This window comes from Jaculus jaculus, chromosome 2, assembly GCF_020740685.1.
Source record: "Jaculus jaculus isolate mJacJac1 chromosome 2, mJacJac1.mat.Y.cur, whole genome shotgun sequence".
NCBI lineage: Eukaryota > Metazoa > Chordata > Mammalia > Rodentia > Dipodidae > Jaculus > Jaculus jaculus.
In genome coordinates, this window is record NC_059103.1 from 57,666,647 (window position 1) to 57,682,545 (window position 15,899).

The window sequence follows — 15,899 nt, forward strand, 5'->3', positions numbered from 1 at the left end:
CCCTCCAGCCCTTATCCCTCTCTTTTAATCTTAAAAGGAGAGAAAGTTATGGTAGTTTTCAGTCTTTTCTTGCCCCACCTTCTCACCCACAACATACACATATAGTTACTGTCATTTTCCTGCTCCTTGCCATGTCTTCCAGCACAAGATATGCTTCTTCACACGCAGGGGGACCTTAACTATAGCATTGGGAGGTTTTGGATGAGTACATTGTTTTATTAAATTTAACATGTGTATGTTTGCATATGTGTTGTGGGTGGTACACCTTTTTGTCCATATGTATGTGCATACTCGTGTATGTGCATGTGTGCATATGCATGTGGAGGTCAGAGATCAATACTGGATGTCTTTCTTAATTTCTTACCACGTATTTTTCAGACAGTATCACTCACTGAATGTGGAGTTCACTGATTTGGCTGGACTGGCTGGCCAGTGAGCTTCAGGGATCTTCCTACCTCCACTCTCCAGCAGGGGATTACAGAAGCATACCTCCACACCCAGAGTTTTACATAGGTGCTGGCAACTCTGCTCAGTCCTAAACAAGCTTTTTAACTTTATAATTGATGCACAAACTTGCTCATAACTATAGGAAGGTAAGCAGTGTTTAGATTATACATTGTGTTAAGGTTTAGCATGGCTGTGTCCTCCTCACATGTCAATGCCCCTTCACAATATAAACATTCAGATGGCTTTCTTCCACCATTGTGAACTATCTGGTACCTTACCCTTATCTCAGGTACCCTAGATACTCTTTATCCTATCTGTCCATGACTTTGTGGTGCCCATTGACCAACATCTCCTGGACCTTTGGCCAACCAATCTTCATTTCAGCTTAAAGGAGCCCTGGGCACCAGTGACCCATAAAAGTTCAGTGACCTCTATGAAAACCTAGGGTTGGGGGTAGAGTGACAGCTGTCTAACTCTTCATAGGCCTGACCTACTTGTCTCATTTCCTTCCCTCCAGTGGGCTCCATGTTCTATGATTCACTATAATACTCTGCAGACAGTACTCGGATCCAGGTGTATCATGATGATCATGCAATGGTAAATCAAAGTGCTTATTTGAATGCTCAAATTTTCACTTGTCAATCTAGGTGTCTTCTACTCTAGACTACCAGAATTAGGACATGGATTATATAATAGAATCTATCTACTAAAACTGTGCTCCAGCTTAACTTGTGCCAACCATAACTACCGTTTCTGAAGAGGAAGGCAAGCCATGAAGACAGCAAGGCTGCGTCTTCAAATCCCAAGCCAGCCAAAGTAATTAATTTCTTTGTCTATGTTATAATAAGTTAATGCCTGTACAAGTAACAGAGCTGACAGAAACTGAATTGTAACCACAGATCTGTCCATGTTTTTGTGATATGCATGTTTTTTGTGACTTCTGTCAGGGCACTTTTCTGAATCTATGGTTGTCATAAAGGAAAACTTGACTAAAGTAAAATGAAGTGACAAGCACAAAACAGATGGAACTAAGAGCAAAGAAGGTAAGAGTTCATTAATGCTCAGACATATATTTGCATTTCACATGGTGAATTTTATGGATTACTGAATAGCATTTGGTTACAGGAGTTTCATGTTTCTCCTGGCCTTAATTACTCCTGGACTAGAGTTATGACCAGCAGGGATGCCCATTGTGAGTGTCCAGGCCTCTTGCTTCAGGTTGAAGGGTATTTGGGAAATGATGGTGTCTCATCCCCTAACCTGAAAGAAGACACTGAGAGGTGGTAAGCCTCGCTCCTGTGCTTAAAGTCATCCCTGAGTCATGTGGGAGCCAGCCTATGCAGGGCCTTCCAACCTGGACCTTCCACATGGACTCTAGGTTATGTCAAGGTGAACCATGAATGGAAAATCTCACTTAGAAGATAAAAAGGACAGAGGAATGAATAAACTCACGAAGGTGACTACACGCTTAGCATTTAGTGGAAATGTCTTCCTGTGGAAACTCATAAGAGACTAATGAGCCAGTTTGGTATTTTGGAGAATTAGAAACTTGCAGTGTGTGTACAAATTAACTGCTATACTTAAAAACAGACAGAGCAGAGTCCTCTTATTCTCAGGAGAGACCAAAGAAATCAGTAAAGGAGAGTCGTTACTAGCAAAATCTTTAATTGTCCTCCTGACTGTCTGCCCTTTAGTCACCAAAATCTTGGGACAGGATCAATTCACGACACTAATAAAACCCCAAAGCTGGTTAAAAGCCATGTTTCAAGTGGCCCTAACAGAATTATCAGTGATGACAGTAAAGAGAGAGGGGGGAAATATGGAATATTTTTGTTTTAATAGTGACTAGTTCTCATTTGAGTATTACTCTAGCAACAACTTTCCATTTTAGCAATGCATTACAATGAAAGGAAGCAATTTCATCTGTATTTTGTAGTTTTTGAAGATACTAGGGATGAAATACAAGATTTCATTGGCTGCATTATTTTCTATATGCACTCTACATCTGGCTCTTGGATCTTCGGTGTTGGTGATTTGGGGTATGATGACAGGCTGAATGTATTTTCTAATCTGTTCAAAATTTACTAGACAGGGATGGGCCTGTGGAGTGTTAAAAAGTGACTGCCCTCCATGTACACAAACCCCTTGATCAGATCCTGTTCCCATCATTAACTCTGAAGCCAGGAACAGGTGGCCCAGACCATTTGTAAACAGGTGTGCCACTGTGTCCCTTGAGGGCAGACACAACACCACTTGGCATGTGCAGTGGGTCTCTAAGGGAGAAGGGTTGTTTTGGAGCTAACAATATCCCAGTACCAGCAAATTAGCTAAAAAATATTTAGGCAGCCAAGCTACCACTATCCTTCCTCTCAAACCTACAAAAAGAATTGCAAAAGATACTGAAAGATTCAGAATAGAACTACAGGGGGAATTTCAAGGATTTAGATCAGAATGAAATGACCCATGTTAGACAAACAATAAGAGACTAACAGATATTTGAGCATATTGCCAGGGTTTTTCTCCTTTTTTCCACACATATCTAGCATCAAGCAATACTTCTTGCTTTATGTAATCTCAGAACTCCATTTTTAAGCAGACATGTGGTTTTTTGATGCCTGAACTGCTTGTATTTCTAGACTCTGAATGAATATAACATGCTAATTTCAACTGAACTTGTCTATTACAGGATTTCATGGCAGAATTTTAAATTCTGAGCCTGCAGGTACTCTTAGCCAGGGCTATCTCCATGGCAGTGCACAGCCCCACATCAGACAGTCTAAATGCATGACCACCTTCTAATTCGAATTCACCTCCTCCTGGTGGTAGCCTCTGTAGCCAATGGCGAGCACACAAGTAGTCAACTGCCTTTCTACTGGCTGCATGGTGGCAGCATGGCTCCTGTCTCGGAGCCAGCAGGGACGGTGTGTGTGGGCCAGGGATCTGTCTATCTGCTGGAAGGCTGGGCCTCCCTTAGTGGTTTGGTGCTCCACTGCACTGCACCCAAAGTGTGCTGTTGTTGACTTCTGCTATCGACTGCATGGAGATGTTTAGAGATGGAGACACAGTCACCTGACATTTACCACACTGCTTCCTCCAAATAGGTGTCCATTTGCTGCCTCATATTCTCCAGTGAGCAAATGCCTGTTTCTAACCCAACTTTGCTCCCATTAAAGGCATGGCTATGGTATGTGGAGACACCACAGCAAAGAAGACCAGCTTCCAAAATTCTCAAAAAGCCTGTATTTTTAACTCAAGATCGTATAAGGCAAAAAGCTCAAGTAATGTAATTGATAGAGAAACAGAGTTACTTGATAGGATACTTAATATGGTCACCTGGGTTCTCAAAGCATTAACCACCCAAGAATGGGAAAACAAGGCTCAGCCCATTCTTCTTAAGTCAAAAGAGCAAAAACTTATTTCCAAATCTATTCAGAGAAAAGTTGTCCTTCAGGAATTTATACTTATAGTTATACTTTGTTGGCATTGGGGGTACCCAAGGTATGTAGGTAAATTCTTAGGGATGGTTCTCTATGGACTGCTTCTATCTCTTTTGGCCTTGTACATAACAGAGGATCAATGTGTGCATGCTACAGGGATGTTCTGTTAGTGGCTTAAGAATGGACGGATGAGGGCTGAGGAAATGGCTCAGCGGTTAAGGCATTTGCCTGTGAAGCCTAAAGATGCCTGTTTGATTCCCCATGACCCACGTAAACCAGATCCACAAAGGGGTGCATGGATCTGGAGTTTGTTTACAGTGTCTGGAGGCCCTGGCGTACCAATTCTCTCTTTCTCTCTATCTGCTGCTCCCCCAATAAATAAATAATAATTTTAAAAAAAGAATGGAAGGAGGAAATAGCTTTGAGGAGTCACATTTTTCAACTCTATCCAGCATTAAGTTAGATATTTTCCCTTAGATATAGGGTGCTGAGAACCCAAGGTCTGTCCTCTACTGCTGCTGATGGCTGCTCAGTTGTCAATGAACACTCCCAAAATACAGGATCTTGAAATAATTAGCAGCTTCTCTAACGATCTATGTATGCAGAGCATTTCAGAGGGAAAGAGAACAAAAGAGGTTCATTGTCCATCAGCTGACCTGTCCCACTGGGGTGAAGATGTTGTCCCATCCCTTGATGTGATTCCTCATCAGTACCACAGAGGTCATACAAAAGCCCCGGGGCTTCTCCCTTGACTTTGGGGGGGTCTCAGTGTCAGTCATAAGTGGCCATCTGTTTCTGCCTTCCTTGGTATATTTAATCTTGGGGAAATGCTCCAACAATAGGAAGGAGGGACAGGGTTAAATTCATAACATGGTACTTATTCACACCACATTAGCCATGGGAACACTACAATTAGGCATAAAATTTTATTCCTGTGATAATATATTTCAAGCCCTGAAAAAGATACCATAAGGAAAAGAATTTCCCTTTAAAAAAAAAAGAAAAAGAAAAAACAAACAAACAAACCAATTGCTCTTGAGAACAAACAGCACAACCCCATTTGAGATTAGAAAAGCTATCGCCACTCACAACAGACTATAGAATAAGTGGTTAAAAAAATAAAATAAAGCAGATGCAAATCCAGAAAATACAAACAACTATGATTTTTCCTGTTCACTACTAAAAAAATCAGAAGGCCAGAATTCCTCAGTGTAATACACCTAGCTGTCCCACATTTGCAGGTATCTGCAAAGCACACGTGATCTGGGTCATGGAAGAAGCCAGCAAGCTTTTCTGCAGAGATGCCTTGTAGCAGTGGAAGCCACACCAGTGGCTGTTAGCACACATGGCAGGACCATCCCATTCTCACCACCCCTCAGCTCTTCTCTTTCCTGCAACTGGTGATGTGATGAGTGGTGCTTTCCACCACCCAGTCAACAAACAGCTGGATGGATGCCAAAGGACCATACATTGTGGTCTGCTGTGCCCTTTTTAATCAACTTCCTAATTAAAAAATGCCATGCTGGCATGAGGTATGAAGGGAGCAGGCTTGGAATATTTCACAAAATAGCACCCTCTAATCCTGGAATTGCTGGGAAGCTGTGCTCTTACAGATGTTTATGAGTTTTCCTGGTGCAGAGATAGAATCAATTTGCTTGTGCCTGGCCCTCAAGACATATTAAATTTATCCTGAAGGAAACTGGCTTCTGGAAAGCTCTTGCCTAGATGCATTAGGCAGGTGGGGGCTTCAGTGAACCAGAGGGTCCACTAGCAGATGCAGCATTGATTTCTGAGTATTCACAACCTAGCAGACAGCTCCAGAGCAGACTTGATTTGATGGCTCTCTATGGGGTGCCCTGCAGACTGGATTATTTCCACCACCAGTCTGGCTAGCATTGTTCCATGGCGACGGTGCACTGTGCATTCAGCTTCTGCTCAGATGGCACAGGCTGGGGAATGCATGGACTGGGGAGAGGACATGTGGCCAAATTCAAAGTCAGCCTCTCTGAAAATTGTCCCCTGTTCTCAGGATTCAGGAATGTGTGTGGTGGTGGCCCCAGGAACTGCGTGGGAGTGCTGACTTGTGTAGAAACCTTCTGTGAGTGTTCATTAGAATACACTATGGACTCAGGTTTAGACAATGGCAGAGGTGCTACTCAAAGCTGTGTTTGAGCTGGAAATCCGACAATGAAAATCCTTGTCAAGGTACTAAAAGGAGCCCCCCAATAAATTATTCATCTTCAATCTGTTTGATTTAGAGTCCTAAGCCTGACATTCCACACCTGAAAATTTCTCAAGCAAATGTTCAGTATCCTCAAGGTGTTTTTCTTGAAGGAGATTGAGTGTGCTACCTAAGCAGTGAGCCTTTTGCAAAACGCAGGCAGTATGCAACACTGACTCATAAAGTTCTTTTAACTATATTCATAAGTACACGCACACTATGGCTGAGGTCAGCTTACATGGCACACATATTAGCCCAATGGCTCAAATACTATAGCCTACATAAAACAGTGTCACACTGGCATCTTAAAAGCATATGTTTTACATTAAAAACAACAACAAAAAATGCTAGAAGACTCACAGCATACCCATAAGAGTAAAATTAAAAACATAGGACAGAATTTTAAAGGAAATGAGATTGAGAAACATTGTGAAAAGAAATATTTACACTTTTTTGTTGCTGTTGCTATTCACAATCAGTAGCAGCCCTACCAAAGCAGCAGCACCCAGCACCCGAGTACAGGACAGCGCTACTCCACACCCACCACTGCCCACAGAGCAGCACCCAGCACCCGACGTACAGGACAGTGCTACCCCACACCCACCACTGCCCAATGAGCAGCCAAGTCAGAATGTCCAGCGTTTGGACTAGTATTTTAGAATCCCATAGATGAATTACACAATTCTAATATGCGAGACTACATTCCCTTCCAGAGTTGATATTCAACCCCAGATAAGGAATATTAAGAAAAACAGGAAGGAAGGAAAGGAGGAAGGGAAAAGTTCCTAGAGAAATCACACTTTTGGACTGGCATATCACCACATTTGCAGCTCTGGGACCTGTCATTGTCTTTGGAACAAGTCCTTCTGTACTCTATGGAGTCTGGGGAATGACAGGACAGCCAGTGGCAAAAGTAACTCTCTCAAGAGGAAACTCTTGTGACATAATTTTGGCTCTTACAAAACTGGACTTCACCTGTGAGAGGCAGCCAGGCACAAAGAAAGCTAGTGGATAAATGATATTCAAGTGTCTCTTCCCCTGAAATGGACAAGCTGAGGTTAAAAAGAAAGTTATAACCTATCATAAAACAAAAGAAGTTATTCTGCCATATAAAGCTTGGCTCAACTCTAAATGTAGCCACGGATAAATGAACATTACTTTCTCTAGGTAAGAGTTTTTGTACCTGAGAACAATGTGGTATTTATTATTATGAACTAAACATTTTAAAAACTCAATTGGTCTCATTCAGTTTACTAAATAATTTAAAAACAAAACAGAAAAAATATAGTTGCATGTGTATTTGGGAATTCATATGAAAATAGATTGTGCAAAAATATATTTCAATGTGAATATTCACAAACTTGGAATATGACAAGCAAAAAGAGCAAAACCAAGTTCCAAAGCTTCCTATGAGGGGTTAACATGTTTGCCAATGTCTTGCACTAATGGTCTAGGTACATTAAAGATATGTTTTGTTTCCAATTTTTGTAAGACAGAAGAAACCCCCCTCCAAAAAGTTGTATTTTTCTGTGACATATTCACTGCCATTGTCTAAAGCAAACTAAAGTGAGAAACACTTGGAGAACAGCAAAACGATAGCCTTAAGTGATCTCAAAAAGTCAAGAAACTACAAAAATCCAGTTAAAGGATAATCATTTCCACTAGAGTTCTACTTTAAAAACAAATGAAATAATTGGGTCAGTTAAAATGAAAACCTTTCCCTTTAAGAAGGAGAGGAATTATTCAGATAGGAAAGAACTGTGTATCAGTGAGTCTCACTAGAAACATATCTAAATGAATTTTGCAAAGCCCATGTTGCAGCATGATAGTCCCAGAATTATATAAGAAATCTGTGCCCCTGATGACAATGGAAAATCAGGGTTCTAGAAGGCATTATTATCACTTCTCAACCTAGGAGTCTCATTTGGAAAAAAAAAAAAATACTCTCCTATTTTCTGAACACAACTGAGAACCAAAGGTTGCATTTGTTTAACAGTCTTCCCTATCTGTAGATCCTACAGATAAAGAACAACTTCCTTCACTTTTCACAGTCTCCAGTGAGTTGCTGGTTAAATGAACTAAAAATCTTCCAGCTAGGAAAAATAGACACTAGTCAAAACTAATTACATCGGGGCTTTCATAGCAACCTTTGCTAATTTTGCTGGTCTCCATACACTGTTCCAGAAAAAATATTAATTAAACACGTTGAATAATGGCTGCTATAGATTTCTGAAAACAATCACCTCTAAACAGCTAAATCTCACTTCAGAGGGATGCACTGAACATGGATGAAGCAGCCACCCAAGCCAGCCAAGGACTGTTCTTTTGTTACTGCCCAGAAGAGTTGAACTTTGCTCCACTTTGGGCAGCAGACTCAGAAAACAACAGGAAAGACAGGACATATTTACCTGGAGGGGTATCAAAGAGAATGAATTATCTGCGCCGGCAGTCCCACTCCACACCTTCAGCCAAGCGAGCCTCTGACAAGCAGTCGTTCCCACGGCAGCCACCCCTGCCTTCCATCTTAGGGACTCACCCAGAAAATTCTCCAGCCTGCTCCGCGACTACAAAACTCTTCTAATGCTTTTGAACGCCCACCATTTGTTCTGCGTTCATCCAATCAAGTTTCCACCGCACATCTTCTCTCTATCGGCGCGCAGACTCGGGGCCACTTCTCATCTGTATGCTAATTATTTTGCCACATGGACAAAAGTAATAATGCTTTCAGACAGGAAACTAACAGGCCTGAAGTCGAAGATGGAAATTAATAAGTTGACACCACTAAACGCCAGGGAAGACGGGCATGCGTGCAGAGCTCTGCCTGGTGGATGAGACGCAGCCTCCATTAGCAGGCGGCAGACAGACGGCCCTGGGCGGCCAGCGCTGCCCGGGCGGCCAGCATCAAGCACAGGTTTCCTTAGAGACCACATCGCTGCCGCAGAACACCCAGAGCATGGTGCTGACTTTCCCTGCTCGGGTCCTTTATGCAATACCAAACATAGCTATTGCCCCAAATCCCGTCACAGGAGCGAACTTCATCACTCTAGATGTGGTGTGAAAAATCAGTAATTTCTTGCCTTCCTGTTTACTAGGGCTGCAGCAGTCAGACAAGATTGGGATGTATGCTGTGTGCTTCCCACATTGTACCCACAGGCCTCTAAATCTCCAGAGCAGAGTGTATCATGTGCAGGGCTGTATTTAATCTAATAGATGAGAATGGTAAATACGCAGTCAGGCTGTTGGCTGCTACCAGCTAGGTAATACATCTACAAAGCATCTCTGCTATCATTGATGTTATGGTAAATTCATACTGTGGTCAAATAAACCTCACTAAAGTCAGCAGAATCTGTGTTTTCACTGGTACTACTGCTGCACATAGAAACAAATAAAAAGAGGTCTCTAGTCCTCCCTAGCCACTTCTTAAGAGAACGGACACACGAGAGTTAACTAAGAGGTTCTTACAATCTCTCTGGGTTGTCAGCCACACTATATTATTCTGTTTCAGTACAACTTGAGCTTGTATCATTTTTCCTTTAAAACAAACAACAAAACTATTCCCTAAGAAAGTTTCAGCATTATCAACATATTAGTATGCTCTTAAGAAAAAAGAACAGGAGAAGTTTATTCTGAAAACACCAGACCCAGTAGGATCACAAAAACACAAACGGGAATGCAGGTGTATGACTTTCAGCACCAGCACTTAATTTTTAAGTCCTGTTTTGAATAAGTGGCTTCTAGGGTCAATAAGCAACAAATACATTTCTCTGATGGTACCTTCACCTCCAGTCTCTCAGCACATTGTAAAGGTGCATAAATCATGAAGGTACTTGGCACCTTCCCTCTCTTGGAAGCTCACCGGGAACACCCAGACTCCTGATGACAACTCCAGGGAGTTTCCAGATCCCACTCCAGACAAGGATTCACCTGAAGGGACAGTGCTGGCCAAAAGAGCCCACGCTTGGCTCTCTGCACCCCCAAGCCACGCCATTCTAAGTGTTCTAATGTATGATTGAACAAGAGCTGAAGGTAACTAGGCAGATGGAGAAACGATTGTGGGAAGTACTGAAGAGACTCTCTGACATAATTCACAAGAGCTGGGAGCTACAACAGCCAGGCAAATGAGAAATCTATGTCGCCTTTAAATGAAAGGTAAGAGGTACCTCTTTGCAGAAGAGTTGGTGGCCATCAGCACAGTCCTGTTTCGCAGTCGGTCTATCACAAACACAGCACCCCGGCTGCCATGGAGAGCCACAGCGCATGTGGTCATAGCTCCCTCTGTGTTTCCATCCCATTCACCCCTCCCACCCCTACTGACTAGAAAGGCTCCAGTGCACATGAGAGCAAGGCATACCCCACAGATCAGCCACTGGGGGCCTCCACAGGCACAGGGTGAATTGTGGTTTCCGTGGGAGACTGACAGTCCCCAGTTCCCAGGACCGCTGTCTTCCAGGTCTCTAAGGTAATTCCTCCAAAGAGTCTGCCTGACTTGTGGAGACCAGGCTCACTGGTTACTATACAGGGCACTGCTTCCTTTCCAGTGCCCTCTTAGAAACCACAGCAGTCAAACAAGGGAGGCTTCCAGGGGACACCCTATGCCCCGCCATCTTCTCACAGACAATGCTCTGTCCACTGCCACCAGAACACTTTCCTGCCCCTCCAAACTTTTCCAATATTCCCCACATGGGGAGTAGGGCTTTTTCTTTTACAGAGGTACACATTGAAATTTTTTCCTAACCAAAAACCCAATGTAATGATGTTGGTCAGTGTTTTCTTCATAAGATAAATTAGCATTTATGTACTTTCTAGTTTCCTGACACCTGGCTTCCATTTTCTCTGCCATCTCTGATTACTTCTGCAGATACCCTGAGGACTCATTAGAATGTCAACACTCAAAACAGTTTCATTGTGGAAACATGCATAGAAAAGTCATTGTGTATTCTGGAACAATACAGGTGTAGGGGAGCAGAGAGAAGAAAAAAAGGCAAACAGGGGAAGAGTTGAAGAGAGAGGACAGGAGACAGGGAGAGGGAGATGGAGGGAGGGAGGAAGAGAGAGAACACAAAGATACTTGAAACTGAGCCACATTTCATTGAAGCAGTGTACTAATGGAAAATGTATAGTTGTTGCCTTAAATAATCCATTGTCAGAAAAATCAAACAAAAACTAAATTAAAAAAGTAGAGTATTTAATATTACTCCTGGTACAAGTTATGGTCTTTAAAGAAAAAAATTTTCATGAGGGATATACCAACTTAAAAATGTCTTTTCTTAGATTCCAGCCACATATGATATTTGGATATGAACCCCCAAGTATATACCAAAAATAAAACAACACAACACAAATGCAGCAGTTCATTCTTTAAGTTTGTGGCATCTTTTGACTTTAGTTTGAAATAAATTTAGCCAGCTATAGTTTTTTTACTATAGAATACATGGGAATGAAACTCAGTAAATATCATACTAGTTATTTTTAAGCTTCTCTTCAAGTTTGTCTTCTCTCATGCTTTTATTTTTAAAAATATTTTATTATTATGAATATATTTAGTATGGATACATCATACATTGATACCCTCTTTTCCCTCATCCCTTTCCCCATTCCATTGGGGACCCTCCTCAGTGGGGTTACAGGTATTCCCTATGGGTTCATGATTTTCCAAGGAATAGTAGACAATTTTCAAAGAAAAAAAAAAAAAAGAACTCAGACATGAAAAGGATTCCTTAAGAGACTGGAAGAAAAAGAGCATGCAGAATGCCATGGCAGTAAAACCATACTGTAGAGAGACCTGTCTTTAAGGACCCTCAAGGTCTCTGCAAGTCTACAGACAGTTGCTTTCTGTATAGAGTCCTGATGAGACTTTGCATCAAACTAGACTTTCAAGCAAAGTACTAGGTGCATTTGAAAGAACTCGTGATTAATCAGAAATTGTAACCCTGAAGAATAGGGTCACTTAGCTCAGCTCAAGTCCAACTCCAGAGCAAAGTGTCCTTTATTTCCTCTTGTTCCACAGGCTACATTTTCTTTTTACATAAATTAGAGTAAATAAAACTTTAAGTTGTTTGGGATTTAAAATGTAGCCACTAAAATACATAGTAAGTAAACAAAGAATGTTAGAAGAGATGATGCCTTTTAAAAATATTCACCATCAAACTAGATTGACCTGCAGTATGTATTGTTTCTACATATGAAATTAAAATATTATTTACTTAACAAAATTAATTTTATATAAGTAATTGATTTTTAAAATTACACATGTGGTGCATTCATAAAGACAAATGAGTAATCAGATTGTCAATTCAGTATTTAAATTTTTAGTATCACATTAATAAATCGAAAAACTTTAAAGAGCTTTAAACTTGCAAAACCACATTTATCTCACCAAATTCTTAAAAATTGGCAAAGAAAATGAACATAAGTTATTTGGCAATGAAACACACGGTACAAAGGAATAAAAGTAGAAATTCTCATAAAAAGTTTAAAAAATAAAAATATATAAGTTAAATCTGGTGAGAAACATAGTGGTGATAATAAAAGCATAACCTGAGAAAGAATTCATCCACTAAACATCCTACATGCTTTAAAAAGCATGTGCATATGACTTCTATAGCCCTCAAGAAGATTGCATGCTCATATTCCTTTAAGAATGTTTGTGCATCAGAAGTGCTCTCAAGTTATTGGTCCTCAACCTTGGCCTCAGCACCTAACACAAATCTATGAAGCTGACATTAGTGTGGTGCTGGGTACAAGTTTTATGTGATAGAAGTTGAAATGTATATGACATGCATAATTCCTGCCCTAGGGAAAAACCAGATAGCCCTGGTTCATCTTTTTAAAAAATAAGATTATATTGATAACTACACACATGGAGATGGAATTTTCCCTTCAAAAGTAGTGGTGTTTACAGTTTCCTAAACCACAATAGCACCAGTAATTTTGCCAGAATCATATGTCTGATAATTTCAAAAGTGTGTTTGTAATGGCAGCTGGAAGGTCTTTACAAAATAAAAATCATCGGGCATAGAGATCCTGGCTTCCACCATCTTCAAAACATCCGATTGTAGCCATAAATGCTGCTCAGCTTCTACCTCAATGAGCACAATCATTAAGTGATGAAAGTGAGCCATTTTCACATTGCCAGTGAACCTGTAGGAAGTCAGTCACTGCTGAATGCAATTGCTATCAGCCACGGACAGCTCCCGGTGCTGAAAGGAGGCCGGGAAGCCCTCTCACAATGGCTCACTCCACCAGGCTTTGAAAAATCACAGCAAACTGAATGGGGTGGCAAGTGCTCAGCCTGAATAGCACTGTCTACAGAACAATGGCGGCCAGCTCCAAATCCTACTATAATCACATTAATGAGATTAATCAGTGAATTAGCAGCAGTCAAATGTCAGGGAGTCGAAGAAGAATCCAACCAAGATTGGTAATTAACTTTTGGGGGGTGGGGGAGGACGGGAGAAGCAGCAACTGTGCTACCTCCTAAGATTTTCAGAAGTTGATGATTTTGATTCAGAGTTCTGAAGAGTATATGCACCAACAATCACACAGCCCTTCATATTGTACTATAAATCCAAGTATCACGTTGTTTTTGCTTAAACAATAGTCCTCTGAAAAAACTGATTCCCTTAAAAAATTCTCATAAACTACCCAAGATTTACAGATTTAAATTTTTTTAGTATGTAACTAATATTTAAAATCAACTTACTTCTCTCAAACTCAAGCCTAATATATATATAAAAAAATGGTTGATTAGAAAAGGAAAGATTGCATAACTACTGCTACTGCTTCTGAAAGGTCTGTGCATGTGACAAGTTTTAAAAAGTACAGCTAAGTAATGGGCTATTATGCAGATATATCAAAAGTGGTCTCTTTTGGACAAACATGCTAAAAATAATGCTAAAGTGCAACTATAAAAGGAGTTGGAACCAATTGACTTCCACATTTGAGGTGAGTTAATCATTCCTTTATTTCAATCAACAATAAATAAACAAACCTCATTTTTCTTGGATGTGTTACTTAGTTTCATTTAAAATATACAACCAACACTTTGGGTTCAAAGTTTTGAGGGGTGAAAACTTACAGGAATGTGGTGGTGTTGCTTTTAACAGGGAATATTGTACTTTCAGTTTTAAAATAACCACATATTTATTTGTGTGTAAAACGTGCCCTTATTTTTCATTTGAAAAGCTACATGACTTCTATGAAGTTTAGCAATGAGAAAGACTGTCTTATACCAAGAAGGATGTTGGTGGGGTGCTTTTGTCTGTGATATTAATTTTGTTTAGTAAAAAGTAAAAACACTTGAACAAAAAGCTCTTACATAATTATAATGCACTAATCAAATAAACAACAGAAGAGTTTATAGTTTATATAGTTTTGATGGCACAAGAAAGTGTTGTGACTAAACAAATGCTGCATTCAAAATCTACTTATATCCTGTATCATTCACTCTGAGATGAATGTTTACATATATTTATTCTTATTCTGGTCTATCTGAAATCTAAAGTCTGAAGAGTTAACTTTGAGTTTACTTAGTGAGATTAAAAGGTATATCTCTATTGCAAATGCAATGTTCTTTCATGATTGTGAGCATACAACATTGACATTATTGTTAAAAATCTTTATTTCTCTTTAATGAACACAAATCAAACTTTCTTATAATTAGGTAAATACAACGGTGCATTGAGAATCTCTACTTTATCTCCAGCCCTTGTATACAATTCCTTCCTCATTTGTAATGTAAAGTTATCCACTAAGTCTCCAGGAAGTTGTCTCAGTCTGCTCGTATCACCCAAGTTCTAAACATGCAGCAAGTTTTTTCCTTTTTTTTTTAAAATTCTTTTGATAAATAAAAGTCATTGTTTAGACATGCAATCTAATGATCATTTTGCTCTAAGGACAGACTTCTGAGGATTAAAATCTCTACTTCAGGAACCTTGCAGTTCCCAGCCATGCTATGAAAATAACTTTCAAAAGGAGCAAACAATAGGCTTACAGCACAAGCCTGGCGCTACGGTCAAGCAGACCCTGTCCACCAAGTCCAGAGAATCAACCTAAGAGCATCACGTACCTCACACCATGACCACACTGCTCACAAGGGACGGCAAGTTCAATTTTGGTAACTGTGCTGGTTCAAAACACACAGCAAGAAGAGAAAACCCTTTTCCCCACAAGTGGGAGGACGAGGAGGAACACGCATACCACCGAGAGGCAGGGAAAGCTGCTTTTGTCTTCAACGAGCATTGATTTCATAACCCACAGTCCAGGGAATCAAAAAATTGAAATACACCCACCAACAATAGGTGAGGAATCAGGGGGGCTTCAAGAAGACTGAAAGGAAAAGCTCTCTCGCTCTGTTTTGTGTGCAGTAGCTTAGGGGAAAAAAAATGTCGCCCAGGCAGGAATGACAAATGCAGAACGATCGGCTCACGGGCCTAAGGGATCTGCTTTACTTCCACATCCATCCCCGAATGCACGCAGCTCCACTCATCCTCTCCCACAGGCTTTTTTTTTTTTTTTTTTCACGAGCTCCAAATCCCCGGCATATGACCTTCTGTTAAATAGATAAAAAAAAATTGCTTATCAGTCATGCAAATGAGGCTGAATTCATTTTCCACAACAGATGGCCTCATAGATAATGATGATGGAAGAGAGAAAATTGAATGTCTCTCACAAGGTGGCCATGGCAACCGAGAGCAGAATAATATCAATAATAAGCTCACTGCATAATAAGGTTGTCAGTCCTACAAATCAAAGTCTCCAGCTAAATCAGGTATACTACCCCAGCTAGTTACCAG

At 40.5% G+C, this 15,899-nt stretch overlaps 1 protein-coding gene across 13 annotated transcripts in view; it reads right to left on the reverse strand.

The window, feature by feature from the left end:
• The window catches only part of Myt1l (myelin transcription factor 1 like), a 456,412-nt gene extending 440,795 nt beyond the window's left edge, over positions 1 to 15,617 (reverse strand). For 5 of the 13 annotated variants that reach the window (XM_045143670.1, XM_045143672.1, XM_045143677.1 and 2 more), the window contains exon 1: positions 15,173 to 15,617. The gene's annotated coding sequence lies outside the window, so the exon portion shown is untranslated. Of the gene's footprint in view, positions 1 to 8,513; positions 9,242 to 15,172 lie in introns of those variants that run through there. The other 8 variants (XM_045143678.1, XM_045143674.1, XM_045143673.1 and 5 more) reach the window with 6 other exon arrangements.
• Positions 15,618 to 15,899: the final 282 nt, after the last annotated feature.